Consider the following 20,096-nt stretch of genomic DNA (forward strand, 5'->3'; position numbering starts at 1 on the left):
AAAAAAAAAAAAAAAAAAAAAAAGGTTGAAATGATCAATTTTATGTTATGCATATTTTACAATTTTTAAAAATTAAAAAAGTGGGGGGCTATATCATTAACCAATTATCCAAAAACTTATTTTCATACAAAAGCCTGCAAACCTATTTATATCAGCTTTATTCATAATTGTTAAAACTTAGAAGCAGCCAAGATGTCCTTCAGTAGATGGGTGAATAAATAAACCATGGTGAACTTCCCTGGTGGCGCAGTGGTTGGGAATCCACCTGCCAGTGCAGGGGACACGGGTTCTAGCCCTGGTCTGGGAAGATCCTACATGCCGCGGAGCAACTAAGCTCATGTGCCACAACTACTGAGCCTGCGAACCACAACTACTGAGCCTGCCTGCCACAACTACTGAGCCTGCCTGCCACAACTACTGAGCGGGAGCTCCACAACTACTGAGCCCGTGCTCCACAACTACTGAGCCCGTGTGCCACAACTACTGAGCCTCTGCACCACAACGAAGAGTAGCCCCTGCTCACCACAGCTAGAGAAAGCCTGCGCTCAGCAACGAAGACCCAAAGCAGCCAAAAATAAATAAATGAATAAATAAATTTATAAAAAATTTTAAAAAAACATGGTGCATCCAGACAGTGGAATACTATTCAGCATTAAAAAGAAATGAGTTTAATTAAAATTTAATTTTAATGACTTAAAAGACTTGGGCTATCAAGTCATGAAAAAACATGGAAGACACTTAAATGCATATTATTAAGTGAAAGAAGCCAATCTGAAAAGACTGCATACTGTATGATTCCAACTATATAACATTCTGGAGAAGCCAAAACTATGGAAACAGTAAGATCAGTGGTTTCCAGGGCTCATCAATTATAACAAAAGTACCACACTAAGAAAAGGGAACCCTCCTACACTGTTGGTAGGAATGTAAATTGGTGCAACCACTATGGAAAACAGTGTGGAGGTTCCTTAAAAAACTAAAAACACAGTTACCATGTGATCCAGCAATCCCATTCCTGGGCATATATCCAGGAAAGACAAAAGCTCTAATTCGAAAAGATACATGCACCCCAATGTTCATAGCAGCATTATTTACAATAGCCAAGACATGGAAGCAACCTAAATGTCCACCAACAGATGAATGGATAAGGAAGATGTGGCACATATATACAATGGAATATTACTTAGCCATAAAAAAGGAATGAAATAATGCCATTTGCAGCAACACGGATGGACCTAAAGATTATCATATTAAGTGAAGTGAGTCAGAAAGAGAGAGACAAATACCATATGATATCACCTATACGTGGAATATAAAAAAGAATACAAATGAATCTATATACAAAACAAAAAGACTGACAGACACAGAAAACAAACTTATGGTGACCAAAGGGGAAAGGAGGTGGGGGAGGGATAAATTAGGAGTTTGGGATTAACAGATACAAAGTACTATATACAAAATAGATAATCAACAAGGACCTACTGTAGAGCACAGGGAAATGTATTCAATATCTTGTAATAACCTGTAATGGAAAATAATATATGTATATATCTATGAATCACTTTGTTGTACACCTAAAACTCACACAATATTGTAAAACAATTACACTTCAATTTAAAAAAAGTACCACACTAAATGTAAGATATTAATAACAGAGGAGACTGTATGAGGGGTGTAGGTAAGTGGTATATGGGAACTCTCTGTACTTTCCCCTCAGTTCTCTATAAACCTAAACCACTCTAAAAATTGTCTGTTAATCTTTAAAATTAAAAAAAATCAAAACAATTAACTTTTATTTTAAAAAAGACATATGTGAAAAGACATTTACTCTCACTGGCCAAGAAGTGCAAAGTGTATACCAAATGCCATGTTTTGCCTCTCAGAGTTAAAAAAAAAAAAAAAAACCCCAACAAATAAATACTTGTATTAACTGGAGGGGAAAAGGGAGGAGGGCTGTGTCATTACCAAAAAAAAGGGAGATTCCTATTTTTTCTAAGAATGCTGAAAATAAATGTATAATGATTAATCTTTTAAGCTGTGTATCTGTCATACAAACTAGCACAGCTGAGCGGTGTGGTCCCATACTTTGGGAAAACATGCCTCTAATTTAAGATCTTGACCTGAGATACCTTCAGGCTAGACCCTCCAGACAGACCCCATCTTCCTCCCTCTTCCCTGTGTCCCCAGGGTGTAGCCTCCTGTCCTGTGGTGTCTACACCCACAGGTCAGAGTGAGGAGGGAAGAGAGTCAGGCCAGGGCTGGTTCCAAGGCTGCTCTGTCCCTCTACTCAAGGCCACATTTTTGCCAGGCGACATCCCCCGGTCCCAGTTATGGTTCCCACCGTCCCCGGTCCCTGGGATAACACTGCCGCCCTCCCCCCCGCCAGCCCTCACGCCCCCCCATTAAACTCGCCCCACTTGTGCATCCCACTTACATGTGCATCAGGCCTGCCAGGCTGCAAAGTGAAATTACAATTTAAATTACGTGCATGGGTGAATTTTCCCGGAAAGCGAGAGCATCTCTGACTTCTGTGGGATTCTCAAGGGTCTGGAAGGGTCCCTGAGAGGGGGACTACCTAGTTCGGGGCATCACCTCCCTGAAAGCAGCTCCAGGACCTGACAGGCCCAAACACACATTGGTCCCCACCACTACTTCACCCAAATTCATTCCGCTTGATTTGCTTGAACGAAGTGAGATAAGGGAACAGGCCAGAGTTTCCAAACAAAAACACGCCGTGCAGAAGGCTTGTGCGAGTGAATGCGGAAGCGCATCCCGGGCGATGGCCTAACTTTCATACACAAATTACGGGATTTCCCTGTAGACGGTCGATAGGTTTCGGATGTTTGGAGGGAAGAGGCTGAAGTCAGGGCGGCTTTGGCTGATGCGAGGCAGGGGGGCCTCTGCCTCTGGTCCGCTGTCCCTGGGGCTGGGGACGCCTCGGTTGAAGACGGAAACCCCCTCCAGGTTCACCTTCCACTTTGACCACTTACCCCCATGTGGCTTCTGCAAGTTCTTTTAACTTCAGATTCTCATTTGTAAAGTGGGGGTGAGGGGTGGGATCAAGGAGGATTAAACGGACACCATCTACAGCATCGGAACGAAATGGGGGCAGTCGCCTGAAAAGCGTTCATATGCTTCCCTTTTTTCCTTTTCTAAGTTAATCAGTTTCACCTTGGTCAGCCCGAGGCAATCATCTGCCCAAAGAGAAACCGAGAATTTTTACAGGCTCAGAGCAGACGTGGCTGAGCCTCACGTAATGCCTACCACGTGCCACGGGTCACTGTGCCGAAGGCTCAACATACACAAGTCATCTAAGCCACACAGCGACCCCATCACATAGGCGCTGTTACTGTTCCAACTAGGGCAAGCAGGCGCTGAGAGCTGGAGAGATATGCTCAGGGTCAAGTGGTCGGGCAGGTATATCCCTTCCTAAAGAAGGAAGAGAGACACAAAGAACAAGGGAAGATTCAGCTGCCAGCATGCAAAGTAGGACTTCTGGGCAGACCGAAATCTTGAGAGCAGATATTATTGTTGAGAGTGAAACGTTTTCCAAAATCGCCTTCTCTCCTTTGCTTAATGCTTCAGGCTCCAAGGCTAGACGTGTATCGGGACTTCTCCTGCAAAACAGAGTAGATGCCCCCTCGTAACAGGGCCACAGCAGAGCTACAGGAGTAGCTGCTCAGAGGTGGAAGGAGGCTGTGATGTAAGGGAAGTGTAGTGGGTTGAATTGTGTCCCCCCAAAGCATAGGTCTATGTCCTAATCCCTACTCCCTGTGCATGTGACCTTATTTGCAGTTAGGGTCTTTGCAGAGGTCATTAAATTAAGGATCTCAAGAAGAGATCATACCAGATTTAGGGTGGGTTTTAAATCCAACGACCAATGTCCTTATAAGAAGAGAGAGGACACAGACGTACAAGAGAGACGGCCATGCAAAGACCCATGTGACCACGGAGGCTGAGATTGGAGGGATGCAGCCACAAGCCAAGGAACACCTGGAGCCACCAGAAGCTGGCAAATGCAGGAAGCATCCTTCCCTGGGGCCTTCAGAGGGAGCATAGCTCTGCCTACACTGTGATTTTGGACATAGAGCCTCCAAAAATGTGAGAGAGTCCATTTCTGTTGTTTTAGCCTCCCAGTTTGTGGGACTTTGTTACAGCATCCACATGACACTAATAGAGGAAATGAAAGAAAATGCTGCTATTTTCATAGTCTTGAGAGATGATGATGAGGGGACCTGCCAGAGGAGGAAGGCAACCAGGAAGGTCAGGTTTCAACCGAGAAAGGAGAAGGTGTAAGTCAGGGCAACACCAAGATTGTCCCCCACATCCACCTTGAAGCGCTGTAAGGAGATGGCTGGAGCAAGGCCAGGTCCTGCACAGAGAGACCCCCTCGGGCTGAGCTGTCCTGAGCCCCGACAGGTCCTCCAGTGGCCTGTGGGGTCTGACTTGGAGCTCGCAGAGTGCTGGGAAGGGACACGTAGAAGGAGGAATAGCTCTGTAACGAGAGCCCCCGAGAGGACCCAGTGGACCACCAGATGCCATCTTGAAGACATGGGGGAGGGGAGGGGGTCATCAATCTGTTGCCTGCTTCAGTAGTTCATTCCTTTGGTTGCTGAGTAGTATTCCCGAGTGTGTGTGTGTGTGTGTGTGTGTGTGTGCGCGCGCGCATGCCGCAGTTTGTTTATTCACTTCCCTCCGTGCTGGGTGGTGTCTGATGAGGCTACGGAGGGCCAGCATGTTCACCGCCCCTCAGCAGCAGTGAGGCCACTCCTGTCCACGGGGTCAGTGTAAGCCACGTGGGGAGCAACAACCAGGCCTCCTATTTCCCCCGGAGATACCAGTGATGGCCGAGTGGGCAACCTGGACTTCCATCCACCCTATTCCCCTGCTGAGCAGCGTCAAAGGAAGCCAACGCAAACAGAAGGTTTAATCCATCCAGACTCTCATAACACAGTAACCAAAGTGTTCAAGTTTCAATCAAAACTCACTTGGGGGGCTTCCCTGGTGGCGCAGTGGTTGAGAGTCCGCCTGCCGATGCAGGGGACGCGGGTTCGTGTCCCGGTCCGGGAGGATCCCACATGCCACAGAGCGGCTGGGCCCGTGAGCCGTGGCCGCTGAGCCTGCGCGTCCGGAGCCTGTGCTCCGCAATGGGAGAGGCCACAACAGTGAGAGGCCCGCATACCGCAAAAAAAAAAAAAAAACAAAAAACAACCTCACTTGGGACTTCCCTGGCAGTCCAGTGGTTAAGACTCCGAGCTTCCACTGCAGGGGGCGTGGGTTCAATCCCTGGTTGGGGAACTAAGATCTTGCAGCACGGCCAAAAAAAAAAAAGATGAACAAACAACTCACTTCCCATATCAGGAAGATGTCAAACTGAATGAAAAAAGATAATTCATAGATACCAACACCAAGATGCAAGAGGTGTTGGGATTATCTGACCAAGATTTTAGAGCAGCTGTCATAAAATTGTCTCCATGAATACTTGCAAATATGCTTGAAACAAATAAAAACAGTCTCAGCAAAGAAATCAAAAGTAAAAGAACCAAATGGAAATTTTAGAAATGAAAAACACTATAACCAAAATTTTAAAAACTCAGTGGATGCACTCAACAGCAGAATGGAAGGGACAGGAAAAAGAACCCGTGAACTTGAAAACAGAACAAGAGAAATTTCCCAGTGTGAACAACAGAGAGAAAATAGGCTGAAAAAAAATGAGCAGAGCCTCAGGGACCTGTGAGATTAACAAAAGGTATAACATTCACATCATCTGGGTCCTGGAAGGAGAGGAGAAAAAGGACTGCGATAAAACAATACTCAGCGAAACATGGCTGAAAACTTCAATTTGGGAAAAGACATAAACCCATGGAATCAGTACGCTAGTGAACCCCAAACAGGATAAACCCAAAGAAATCCTCACCAAAACACATCATAGTCAAACTTCTGAACTCTTAAGACAAAGAAAAAATTCTTCAAAGCAGTGAAAGAGAAAAGACACCCTTCCTATAGGAAAAACAAATCCTAATGCCAGCAGGTTTCCCATCCAAAACTTGGGACCAGAAAGAAGTAGCACAACATTTTTCAAGGGCTTAAAGAAAAGACCTGTCAACTGCAAATTCTATATCTGACAAAAAGATTCTTCTTGAATGAAGGGGAAATCAAGGCATTCTCAAATTAAAAAAAAACAACAACAAAATTTGTCACCAGCAGGAATGGCTAAAGGAAGTTCTCTACATAGAAAGGAAATAATAAAAGAAGGGGGAATTTCCCTGGCTGTCCAATGGTTAGGACTCTACATTTTCACTGCCGAGGATGCAGGTTCAATCCCTGGTCGGGGAACTAAGATCCCACAAGCCACGAGGTGCAGCCAAAAAATTTTTTTAAATAAAAAATAAAATAAGAAGTCATCATAAATTAATGGTGTAATCCATTGTTGTAAAAAATAATAACAGAAGGACACTTGGAACCTCAAGAAGGAAAAAGAATGATGGAAAGAGTAAAAATATAGGTAAATACAATATTTCCTTTTGAATTTTCTAAATGATGTTTGATGGTTCAAACAAAAACACTGTCTAATGTATTTAGAGAAATATTTAAGAAGTTATAAGCAGGAGAAGGTAAGAGAGGTAGTTTTTACATTTCACTTCAGCTGGTGGTAAAGCAGTGACGCCAATAGACTAGGATGAATTATGAATCTATAATGTAAAACATAAAACCGCCACATAATTAATACGAGGATATCCAACAGAGCCTTCCCAACCACAGGCCACAGATGTGATCTCTCTGCAGCCACAGAGCCTCGGGTTGGAGAGGACGCGGTTGCAGCTTTCTTGACAGTGAAACTAGGGCCCTGTGCAGCCAAGGCACATCCCGTCTGTGGCTGGGGGCCCACATGGACTGGTCGCTCCCTCTGCAAGCCCAACCTCCCTCCACGCAGCCCATGAGCTTGGAAGGCTTCCGTCCCCACTGGCATCCGGACTCCCAACACATGCCCACGTCCCCTGCTGTCCATTGCCTGCCTCCTACCCCCACTCCAGAGGGTTGCCCATTGTGTGCCCAGCGATTCCAGACCAGCCCCAGTCTGGCTAACCCAGCCACCCTCTCTGCTATTCGGTGACTAAACCACAGCTTCTCCAATGAAGTCTGAACCCCTTCTGAGTTTGCCTTTCTTGGGCCGTCTCTCTCAATCCTAGGGACCATACAGAATGTTCTTGTCTTATAGTTACTCTTTTATCTCGGTTAATCAGTCTTACCCTAAACTTCCCCAGTGTAACCGCCTATGTGATTTCTATCTCCTGATTAGATACAAATACTACAGAATTAGTAATGGGAGGGGTCCCAAGAAATAGATCAGTGAATGTGGGATCTGGGGACTGATTCAGCCATACCCTCAGACTTGAGTGTGATGCTGAGATCCTTGCCAATGAGAAATGGGATGCTGGCCGCCCATGACGTGTAGCGGCATTGCAATTAATCAAGCCATCACCCGTGGTTTATTGCGATAAAGTGCCGATGGGAGCGTGTGCCTTGGGAACACAAGCTGCATGGCAGTAATAATGACAATCAGGGATGTGGTGTGAGATGGATTTTTTTTGAGGGCCCTTGAGCACTTAGAGAGAAAATGACAAACCCAGGTCCATTAATTCCCACCTCAAGTCATGATCTGAGAATCAGGCAGCTTCCAGGACAGCCCTGAAAGGATTTCTTATTTCTTGTAGCCACAGGGCTGACACGGCTGAAAATCAAACACAAAATTTAATGGTGCAAGTTGCTGCATTTAAATGGGTTGAATTCATGGTCTCACCAAGTTTCTCAGGTGAAAATGAGGGCATTGATCGTGTAAGAATGAGATCCTGAAACTTGGAATAAGGACAACTTATCGGATCTGGAGAAACCGACAGCATTGACCTCCAAGTCATTCTGAGCTTCTCTGACCAGCAGTGGCTTTTCCTCCAGGGTTCAGGAAGACCAGTCTTCCTCAGCTCAAAAACCCCATGATACCCTCACTTGGGGTAGATGCTTTGAAAGGGGATGCTCCCTCTTCTCAGAACCCACCACAAGCCCCCCACTTTTGCCGTTAGACCCGTAACTAGAGCCAAGTGTCAGCCTGATTCAGGGGACAGGTACAGGCTCTGACTCAAGAGGGAATAGCTTATACACCAAAAGAGCTGTAGGTCCTCAATAAGATATATCACCAGGGAATGCATGTGCGGGAATGGCTTCTAAGGGCGTTATACCAGAAAGGGCAGAAAATAACACCAGCCATCGGGCCACATTTACTGATGGGGTGCTTATTAGACAGTCTCAATTCAATGTATTAGTTGAGCAACGGGACGTGGTTTTCACAGCTTACTTGGTTGATTAACTGAAACCTGGACCCATAGTGACCTAGATTTAATGAGGTTTAACATGCCAGCGCTTCTCTGGCCTGATGTGGAGGTGAGAATTCAAAGGCTCAGATAACTAGGAAGGCTGGCCTGGATGTACCACGTGTAACATTCAGACCCACCCACCAACTCCTCAACTACAATTCTCAAGAAGACCCAGAAGGCCCTCTCCTCCCTAGGGCATTGAGAAATACTTTAGTGAGGGACACCCGCATCCCTGAAAACCTCTGTGGTTGCTCTTTTTTCAGGCCAAGTATGACTAAGGGCTGCCAGCCTTGAGATGGGCTCCCTGATTTCTGTGGGAATCCTGGGAGAGCAGAGGCCAAGAGGCAACACTTAATTGTCAAAGGGAAAGTGGGCACATCGAGCACAGGGCAACAGGAAGGTGCCAGGAGTCAGAATTCTTTGGGTCGCAGAGATCTTTAGCAGTAGCTAATTGACCATGGTGTCCCTCGGGGTAAAATAAGAGGTCACCCCACTAGGATATGGCTTGCTCTACAAAACAAGAAACTCTACGTGGCCACTAGTAAACCAACTTGAGTCACCAAAAAAAAGTCACAGCCCTTCATCCAGTTTTCAGACCTAAATCAGTTCATAGACCCAGAGGCCCCTGATAGAAGGGAAGCCCAGATCCCCTTGATAAAGGCCTCTGTACTATTGCCACAAAGACACACTGTCAATCTTCCTACAGCCTTCCCCAAAGGGACCAATGTGACTGTGATCTGGGGAAAAAAGGAAATACTCAAACCTTCCAGGGATTACTAGATACTCCAAGAGGTAAGGAACCCAGAGCAGCTGAGGTTCTGCCCTAAGGGCAAGGGAAGGAGAAAGTCATAGACATGAACTAGAATCTGTGTCCACTTCCAGAGGCACAAGGCTGGGAGGGCTTTGTGTGCGATGCTACGCACGTTCCAGGAATGAGTTATTGACACGTACCAGTTATTCTCTACTTCCCTCTCCTTCTTCATATGTTTAAACTTCTACGTGAGTTATTGGGGGTTAATTTTACACCTTAGTCTTGAGAGAACAGAATAGTCAGTGAGTCATAGACTAGATGTGAGGGACCATTAATAGAGCCCATGGTGGATACAACGACTGAGGCTTCTCATTGTGAAGAAGAGAGAACTTCTTCATTCATAAGGAGAGATGAATCTGGCTGGGTGGAAACACACAGTTGTTTTTTTGTTTTCAGGAAGTTCCAATGTGTATAAAAGGCTACATGCAGAAGCTGAGCAGCCAGAGAGATAGACTGTGTCAGTTATTAGTTTATTGCCTCTCGGCTCCAAATGCACCTTCAACATACGCTGTATGATAAACAATGCAATTCAGTTAGGCTTTTCACCTTCCGAGTGGGCAAAACGCTCAGTGTTCCCCATAGAGGATGTGGGAAGGACACTTTGGGAGGGAGAGGCTTCCTGCAATTCCCAGCAGAAGCCAGGGAGATGGTCAGTGGGATGGGTGTGAGGATGTATACACCAGTCCTACCCCTACCAACGGCCCCAACATACTCCCTGTGCAACCTGGCGGCCTCAGCCTGGCGCTGCCCTGTCTGCCTCCCCCCGCCCACATACACAGAAACCAAAGGTCTTACCTAGACTTCACGGAGCCTGTCTGTGGCCCAGAGGGTCCACATGGCTGTGAAGCTCCTTCTGCAGCCCCGTGCAGCCGGCACACAGCCCACCATTGGTCACGTGTCCGCAGAGGGTCACTCCACAACCCAGACATGCGGCCCATGCATTCCAAAGGCCTTTGTCCCCACTTCTGTCCAGATTCCCAATGCACACACATGTCTCCTGTGGTCAATGACACGCCTCCTGACCTCCAGGCACTCCAGAACATTCCCTGTTGTTTGCCCAGCAACCTCCAGTCTGGCTAAACCAGCCAACTCTTCTGCTATCTGGTGGCTAAATCACAGCTTCTCCAATCAGGTCTGACTGTCTTCCAAGTCTGCCCTTCCTCTTAATTCTAGAATACCATGGAGGGTTCTCTCACGTTCTACAGTCACTCTTTAGAGTTAATAGTTCTTATTTTAAATTTCTCTTGTTGAACCTACTACATAGCTTCCAATTCCTGACTGGACCCAGATCGCTACACCAACATAGCTCGTATCTCATAAAACAAACCTCAGCAAATGTAAAGAATTGAAATCATACAGAGAGCGTTCTTTGACCATAATAGAATCAAACTGGAAACCAATAACAGAAAAATCTTCAAACACTTGGAAACTGAAGAGCAAACTACTAAATAACCCACAGGTCAAAGAGGAAGTGTCAAGGAGCCCAAAAATACAGAGAATGAATGAAAATGATACTGGAACATCTCAGAATTTGTGGGACGCAGCTAAGGCTCTGCTGAGAGGGAATTTATAGCATGAAATGCTTGTTCTAGAAAAGACCGTCTCAAATCAATAATCCAAGCTCCCACCTCCATAACCTAGTAAAAGAAAAGCATAGTATACCCAAAGTAAGCACAAGGAAGGAAATAATAAAGGAAAGAAATCAATTAAATTGGAACAGAAAAATAATACAGTCGGTGAAAGAAAAAAAAGTGTTATTTAATAATACCAATAAAATTGATCTTTATGCAACCTATTATATGGAGAATGGACAAACAAGGTCCTAGTGTATAGCACAGGGAACTATATTCAGTAACCTATAATAAAATATAATGGAAAAGAATATGAAAAAGAATATATATATGTATAACTGAATCACTTCTGTACAGCAGAAATTAACAAAACATTGTAAATCAAGTATACTTCAATAAAATAAATTTTTTAAAATAAATAAATAGACTTCCGGGAAGATGGCGGAAGAGTAAGACGCGGAGATCACCCTCCTCCCCACAGATACACCAGAAATACATCTACACGTGGAACAACTCCTACGAACACCAACTGAACGCCGGCAGGAGACCTCAGACCTCCCAAAAGGCAAGAAACTCCCCACGTACATGGGTAGGGAAAAAGAATAAACAGAGACAAAAGGATAGGGACTGGACCTGCACCAGTGGGAGGGGAGCCGTGAAGGAGGAAATATTTCCACACACTAGGAGCCCCTTCGCGGGCGGAGACTGCGGGTGACGGAGGGGAAAGCTTCGGGGCCGCGGAGGAGAGCGCAGCAACAGGCGTGCGGAGGGCAAAGCGGAGAGATTCCCGCACAGAGGATCAGGGCTGACCGGCACTCACCAGCCCGAGAGGCTTGTCTGCTCCCCCGCCGGGGCGGGGGGGGGCCACGAGCTGAGGCTCGGGCTTCGGTCAGAGCGCAGGGAGAAGACTGGGGTTGGCGGCGTGAACACAGCCTGAAGGGGCTAGTGCGCCATGGCTAGCCGGGAGGGAGTCCGGAGAAAAGTCTGGACCTGCCGAAGAGGAAAGAGACTTTTTCTTGCCTCTCTGTTTCCTGGTGCGCGAGCAGAGGGGATTAAGAGCGCTGCTTAAAGGAGCTCCAGAGACGGGCGCGAGCCGCGGGTAAAAGCGCGGACCCCAGAGACGGGCATGAGACGCTAAGGCTGCTGCCGCCGCCACCAAGAAGCCTGTGTGCGAGCACAGGTCACTCTCCACACCGCCCCTCCCGGGAGCCTGTGCAGCCCGCCACCGCCAGGGTCCCGGGATCCAGGGACAACTTCCCCGGAAGAACGCACGGCGCGCCTCACGCTGGTGCAACGTCACGCCGGCGTCTGCCGCCGCAGGCTTGCCCCGCCTCCGTGCCCCTCCCTCCCCCGGCCTGAGTGAGCCAGAGACCCCGAATAAGGGGCTCCTTTAACCCCGTCCTGTCTGAGCGAAGAACAGACGCCCTCCGGCGACCTACACGCAGAGGCGGGGCCAAATCCAAAGCTGAGCCCCTGGGAGCTGTGAGAACAAAGAAGAGAAAGGGAAATCTCTCCCAGCAGCTTCAGAAGCAGCGGATTAAAGCTCCACAATCAACTTGATGTACCCTGCATCCGTGTAATACATAAATAGACAACGGATCATCCCAAATTGAGGAGGTGGACTTATGAGGAGAGCAAGATATATGATTTTTTCCCCTTTTCATCTTTTTGAGAGTGTGTATGTGTATGCTTCTGTGTGAGATTTTGTCTGTATAGCTCTGCTTCCACCATTTGTCCCAGGGTTCTATGCATCGTTTTTATTTTCTCTCTTAATAATTTTTTTATTTTAATAACTTTATTATATTTTATCTTACTTTATTTTGTTTTACTTTATCTTCTTTCTTTCTTCTTTTCCTTCCTTCTCTCCTTCCTTCCTTCCTTCCTCCCTCCCTAAAAGCAATTATACTCCAATAAAGATGTTTAAAAATAAATAAATAAATAAAACTCATCTTTAGAATCTCTACCAAGATTTAGAAAGGAAAAAGGAGAGAAGATACAAATTACCAACACCAGGAATGAAACAGAATATCATGACCGACCCTGTAAGTATCAAAAGGACAGCGCAGGGATACCATGAATAACTCTATCCATATACATTCAATAACTTAAATAAAATGGACCAACTTCTCAAAAAGCACAAAGTAGCAAAATTCACCAGATACGAAAGAGATCATTTGAATAGCAATGTAACTAATAAGCAGAAAAAATTTGTAATTTTAAAACTCCCCCAAAAGCAGTCTTCAGGTCCTAATGGACCCAAAGAATTCTGCCTAGAGTTTAAAGAAAAATTAACAACAGTTCTACAAAACTTCTTCCAGGAAACAGAAGAGGAGAGAGCATTTCCCCATTAATTTCATGAAACTAGGTATTACCGTAACACCAAAACCAGACAAAGACAGTCCAAAAAAACAAACAAACAAACTACAGAGCACTATCTCTTCCTGAATATAGATGCAAAATCCTTCACAAAATGTCAGCAAATAGATTCTACAATATAGAAAGAATTACACATCATGACCCAGGGCCCCAGGGCCGCAAGAGTGTGATCCACCATGTTTACAGGGCAAAGAAAAAAAATCACATGATTTATCAATTGCTGGAGAAAAAGCTCTTGATACAAGTCAACACCCATTCATGATAAAATCTCTCAGAAAATAGGAATAGGGACTTGCCTGGTGGTCCAGTGGTAAAGAATCTGCCTTACAATGCAGGGGACACGGGTTCAATCCCTGGTCAGGGAAGTAAGATCCCACATGCCGTGGGGAAACTAAACCCAGGTCACAACTACTGAACTCATGCGCCTCAACTAGAGAGCCCGCGTGCCGCAAACTACAGAGCCCACGTGCTCTGGAGCCCGTGTGCCACAACTTGAGAGAGAAAACCCACATGCCACAACTAGAGAGAAGCCCATGCACCACAACGAAAGATCCCACATGCCGCAACTGAGACCCAACACAGCCAAAATAAATAAATAAAATTAATAAATAATAAATTCATTTTTTTAAAAAAGGAAAAGAAAATAGAAATAGAGGGAAAGCTTCTCGACTTGATGAAGTGCATCTAAAAACGTTACCCTTTACGGCAGAAAACTGAATACTTCCTCCCAAAGACCAGGAATGAGACAGAGATGCAACCCAGCCCTTTCACATAACACAGATATGCAAATTCCAGCCAGTGCGACAAAGCAAGAAAGGCAATAAAGGACATACAGACAAGAGAGGAGGAAATAAAACCTGTCCCTAATTGCAGATGACATGATTGTCTACGTAGAAAATCCCAAGGAAAAAAATTTTTTTTCTAGAACTAATAGGCAAGTTCAGCAAAGTCTTGAGATACAAAAATCAATCCTACTTATATATACTAGCAATGAACAGTTGGAAACCCCAATTTTAAATGCAATACCATTTGTAATCACTCAAGAAATTGAAATACTTAAGTGTAAAACTAACAAAACATACCCAGGACCTATTTTAAAAACACTGATGAAAAACTCAAAGAAAATCTAAATAAATAAGAGGTAGATTATGTTCGTGGATTGGAAGACTGAACATAGTAAAGATGTCAGTTCTCCCCAAATTGATCTACAGGTTTAATTCAATTCCTGTCAAAATCCCAGTAAGATTTTTTTGGTGGGCATAGACAAGATTATTCGAAAATTTATAGAGAAAGGAAAAGGAACTAGAATAAATCAGTTTTGAAAAAGCATAATAAAATGGGAGGCATCAGTCTAAATTTTCAATAAATTTGAAAACTCATTACAGAGCTACAGTAATGAAGACAGTGTCGTATCAGCAGAGGAACAGACACATAGATCAATTGAACAGAACTGTTTTAAAAAACAGAAAAAGACTCACACAAATAGGCCCAACAGATTTTTAACAAAGGTTCAAAAGCAATTTGGTGGAGGGAGGGTAACCTTTTCAACAAATGGTGCTGGAGTAATTGACATACATAGACAGAATAACCTCAACTAAACCTCACACCTTACTTATACAAACATTAACTCTAAATGTGAAACAAGCTTAAGTGGAAACTGTAAAACTGTAAAGCTCTAGAAAAAAAAAAAAATAGGAGAAAATCTTCAGAATCCAGGGCATAGGAAAGAGTTCTCAGACTTGATGCCAAAAGCATGTGCCATAGGAAGAAAAATGTATAAACTGGACCCCATCAAAATTAAAAATATTTGCTCTACAAGAGCCCCTGCTTTGAAGAGGATGAAAACACCCGCTACAGACCAGGAGAAAATATTCGTAAACCATATATCTGACCAGGGACTCGGATCTAGAGTATGAAAACTTAACATTAAAAAAAATTCAAACTATACTCCAATATAAAATAAAAATTAAATTAAAAAAATTCAACAACAATCCAATCAGAAAATGAGCAAAAACATGAAGAGACACATCGCCAAAGATATACAGATGGAAATAAGCACATGAAAAGGCGTTCAGCACCATTAACCATCAGAGAAATGCAAATGAAAACCACAGCGAGCTGTCACTGCACACCCGTCAGGATGGCGGAAATGAAAAACAGTGATAACACCAAGAGCAGGCGAGGATGTGGAAATATGAGATGATTAGCTGGTGTGGATATGAAGTGGAAAGGCCATTCTGGAAAAAAGTTAGGCAGTTTCTTTAAAAAAAAAAAAAAATTAAGCATACCACTAAATTCAACCCAGGAATTACACTCCTGGCCTTTTATTCCAGAGCAATGAAAACTTAAGTTCACACAGGAGCCTGTACACAAATGTTCATGGTAGCTTTATGTGTAATAGCTGAAATTTGGAATCAGCCCTGATGTCCTTCAACAGATAAATAGTTAAACCAGCTGTGGAACATCTGTATTATAGAATATACTCAGCAATCCAAAGGAGTGAACAATTTTGATGAATCTCCAGAGAATTATGCTGCATGAAAAAATCCAGACCCAAAGGCCACACACTGTAATTTCATTTATATAACATTCTTCTTCTTTTCTAGATTTTATTTTACTTTTTCCATTTTTTTATTAACATGTAGTTGATGTATAACCTTAGATATAAATTACAGGTGTACAACAGTGATTTTTTTGAAGGTTATACTTCATTTAGTTATTATAAAATATTGGTTATATTCCCGTGTTGTACAATATATCCTTGTAGCTTATTTTATACCCAATCGTTTGTACCTCTTAATCCCCTCCCCCTCTATTGCCCCTCCCCCTTCCCTCTCCCCACTGGTGACCACTAGTTTGTTCTCTGAATCTGTGAGTCTGCTTCTTTTTTGTTTTATTCACTAGTTTGTTGTAGTTTTTAGGTTCCATATATGCAGGACATTATAAACTATGTCTTCCTCTTGTCTGACATTTCACTCAAGATAATGCCCTCCAAGCCGATCCATGTTGCTGCCAATGGCAAAATTTCGTTATTTTTATGGCTGAGTAATATTCCATTGTATATATATGTACCACATCTTCTTTATCCATTCATCCAATGTCCATTGATGGACATTTAGGTTGCTTCCATGTCTTGGCAATTGTAAATAACGCTGCTATGAACACTGGGGTGTGTGGATCTTTTAGAATTCGTGTTTTTGTTTCTTTCAAATATATACCCAGGGGTAGAATGGCTGGGTCATATGGTAGTTCTATTTTTTCATTTATATAACATTCTTGAAATGACAAATTATGGAACTGGAGAATAGATGAAAGGTTACCAGGGGTTGAGAGGAAGAGAGCAGAAGGGAAGTGGGTGTGGCCATGAGAGATCCCTGTGGTGATGGAAATAGTTTGTATCTCCACTGTATCAATATTCAGGTTGTGATTTGCAAGATGTTACGATGGGGGGCGGGACTGGGTAAAAGGTACATGGGCTCTCTCTGGATTATTTCTTACAACTGCCTGTGAATCTACAATTATCTCAAAACAAAAAAGCCTAATAAATAGTAAATAAATAAATAAAAAGAGAGGGCACTGAAACAGGAAACAACCTTCACAGTGTGTGAGTCCATGTTATTTACTGCAGCATCTAGAGTTCACCTAAAACCACGTCCCTAGGCCTGGGCTGCCCTTGGAGAAACATTGACTCAACACACATCATTTTCCTTGGCTTTGTTTTCTTTGGGTCCACTCACTTGTCCTCAGGTACGCTTATATCAGAGGACATTTGACATCACCGCCATATATGGAGAGGCTCCGCCATTGTATGAATGCAAATGATCATAATGAAAATACAACGCTAGCAACGAAGACCCTCAAAGACCTCTCACTCGGTTGCAAGTCAAAGCAGGGATGCCCCCAGCGGACTCTGCAGAGATTCCTGAACGCAACCATTCACATCATCAACCATTCAACCATCCCTGCCGAGCCACACCCAGAAGGATGGAACACCCAGACCTCTGAGACGAGACCTGTCTTTGAACCTGTGCTCTGCTCCTTTCAAACTCTATGACTTTGTAAATTATGTTTGAAAGTAATGTAAAACATCATTTTTTTTTTGGCCACGCTGCGTGGCTTGCAGGATCTTGGTTCCCCAACCAGGGATTGAACCCCGGCCCACAGCAGTGAAAGCCCCGTGTCCTAACCACTGGTGCACCAGGGAATTCCCAAACTCTATGACTTTGAATAAGTCACCGTGGCTCTCAAGCCATATTTTCCTTCTTTAAAGGGTGGGGCTCATGTCCACTTGTTCAAAGGACTAGACAACCAGTGAATGTATGGGTGGTAGGCATTCCACGTTGGGATTTTCCCCCTTAATCACACACAGACCTCCCCACCTCCTTCCACTATCTTGGTTCTCTGCATACATGCTTGTGGTTTCTACCACGAGAAAGGCCTCTGGCTGATACCCGTTTGCCCCTCCTGGTGGCCTCATTTCCTCTCGGCAACCAGGCAGTGATTATTTAGGTTCTGGGAGGTTCCCCTCCCCCGACTTCCTGGTCAAAGTAAAACTGAGGAAGCAACCCTTCATCTCTTGGCTTCTCAAAATCTTCCCACAGCCCCCAAGCCTTCTGCAGAAGCTAAACACTTGCTCTGATGGATATCAGTCTTGTGATCCTAAAAGCTTGCCCTTAGCTGGGGCAATAGAATTTGGGTAGTTAACAAGCACATTCTTTTAAACCGGCCCTGACGTTTATTCTGCTTTTCCCAGTCAGCTGATGTTATCGGTTTTCTTAGTTGCATCCTGTCTCCCCTTGCATTCTGGCAGATAACATCTCTGCTTTCATTCTCACAGAAAGATTTGCTATGGGAACAGAGGAGCCAGCCACCTCTCAGAATATGGGCCCCAGGGCTTATCTGACAGACCCTCCAGCTTTTAGCTATTCTGGATGAAGGGAAGCCAAATATATGTATAAATACGTGGTCCAGGGTCCAGGGTCCCTTGTAAATCTCGTTGAAAAATGCTACCCTTGGGTGGTTGATCAGTAGAAATGCTAAAAATAGTGTCGCTATCAAATACCTTGATATTTAGATTATACTGTATGTTTTATTTTTCTAACCCTTGGGCTAATAGAACTGATCTTTCTAACCAATTCACACCTTCAGTTTAATTAGGTCCATCATTGAAAAAACAAAAAGAACTGCTTATAAAGCAACGAATTTCCTTATAGGTTGTTCTGTGTTCAGTGGAACACGGATTGTGGACTCAGTTTCTGACAGCCATTATGATTTGCAGTAAATATTCCGACAAAAATAACAGTTGTGACAGGCACACAAGACAATTACTGAACTGGGTCAGGCCCAGTTTTACGTAGCATTTTCTTTTTAACTGTGCGCTTGAAGGTAAATATATCATTAAGAGCACAACGTAAAAAAGTTTTTTTTTTTAACCAGGATCTTCTATAGACTTATCTTGTGGAGTATGTTACATACCTTGATGAAGAGAGATGTGCTTGCAGCCAGTGGTGCTCCGATTCAAACACGAATGACCTGGCCTGAAACTGGGGAGACATCCATAGCCCCAGAAAAGACAAGTGGGCAGGCGCCCCAGAGCAGAGAGGCACTGGCCCAGCCCTCCTCCCACTCTCTTTGCTGAGACGGCCGTCTCAGGCATCCTCTCCCGTCCCTACTCTGCAGGCAGCATCTCAGAGGACAGAGGCAATCCTCCCTGCATCTTAGAAAATAAAATAAAAGAGGATGGCCTCCCATGGCTTGGCCTTTGAGTCAACGCCGGGCTTAACTGAGAAAAGCACCATTTTGAACCACCTGGAGGAGATGCAAGCAGAGACGAAACTCGGGCTGGCTCAGAAACAGGAAGTCAATTCTTTTCTATACATCACTTAATGTCACAGTAGCAAAGCTTAGAAAACAGGAAGAAAGAGCCGCAGAGGGGGGGAAGAAAATAGAGCTCAGCTGAGGCCTTTAGTAATTGTGACCATTGATCTAGCAACCCGGCCACCGAGCCTGCTGCTGGGAAATGAAGGTGTGGCACCCGGTGCATCAGAGATATGGTTATTCTGTGGAGGCTGGTAAGAATTAGAGCCAGTTTGGTCATTTTCCTGGAGATGCGGTTGGAAAAATCATAAGCAGAGCCTCTTCACGTATTAACGCTGGAGATTCCCGAGGGCCCAGATTGAGCATCTCCACGGCAGGTGATGATGGTGAGAAGCCTCACAAGGATCTCTGTGATGCCGTCTTTATTTAAAATGTCAATATTTTGTTCAATATGGAATAGTTTGCATTAATTTTTATTTTCAATATATTGCATGAAAATATTGTCTTGGTGACTCAGTTTGGGGCGCCCCTAAATTCTGCATCCATGGTAAGTCCTCTGTCTCCCCACCCTAGTTCCTGCCCTGCTCTCTCTGACTTTGGAAGGAGCAAACACAGGAGTGATGGAACGTGAAAAAGTACAGTGAGTACAATCCATAAACATGTAAAAATACAATATATCAGAATTCAATACATAAATAAAAATAATTATTCTCAGTGGTGGAGGTTGAGAGGCAAACTGAATCTCTAAGCCACATAGAAGACAAACTTATGGTTACCAAAGGGGAAAGGGTAAGGAGGGATAAATTAGGAGTTTGGGATTAACAGATATACACCAATATATATGAAACAAATGACAAGGACCTACTGCATAGCACAGAGAACTATATTCAATGTCTAGTAATAACCTATAACGGAAAAGAATTTGAAAAAGAATACATGTATACAAACATAAATATAAAAAACTGAATCACTTAGCTGTATACCTGAAACTAATGCAACATTGTAAATCAACTATACTTCAATTTTAAAATATTGTGGCTACTTATTGTGGAGATCATTATACATGTGGCAATGTATACAGATATTGAATCTTTATAAAAATAATGTAATGTTATATGTGAATTACATCTCAATAAAAAAGATAATCTGAGC

At 43.9% G+C, this 20,096-nt stretch overlaps 1 protein-coding gene across 15 annotated transcripts in view; it reads right to left on the reverse strand.

Moving 5' to 3' along the window:
• Positions 1 to 18,960, reverse strand: part of ZNF831 (zinc finger protein 831) — a 166,680-nt gene extending 147,720 nt beyond the window's left edge. For all 15 annotated transcript variants that reach the window (XR_003003806.1, XR_003003807.1, XR_003003808.1 and 12 more), the window contains exon 1: positions 18,603 to 18,960. The gene's annotated coding sequence lies outside the window, so the exon portion shown is untranslated. The remainder of the gene's footprint in view (positions 1 to 18,602) is intronic.
• Positions 18,961 to 20,096: the final 1,136 nt, after the last annotated feature.

Source organism: Neophocaena asiaeorientalis, unplaced genomic scaffold (genome assembly GCF_003031525.2).
Source record: "Neophocaena asiaeorientalis asiaeorientalis breed wild unplaced genomic scaffold, Neophocaena_asiaeorientalis_V1.1 scaffold606, whole genome shotgun sequence".
Classification (NCBI taxonomy): domain Eukaryota; kingdom Metazoa; phylum Chordata; class Mammalia; order Artiodactyla; family Phocoenidae; genus Neophocaena; species Neophocaena asiaeorientalis.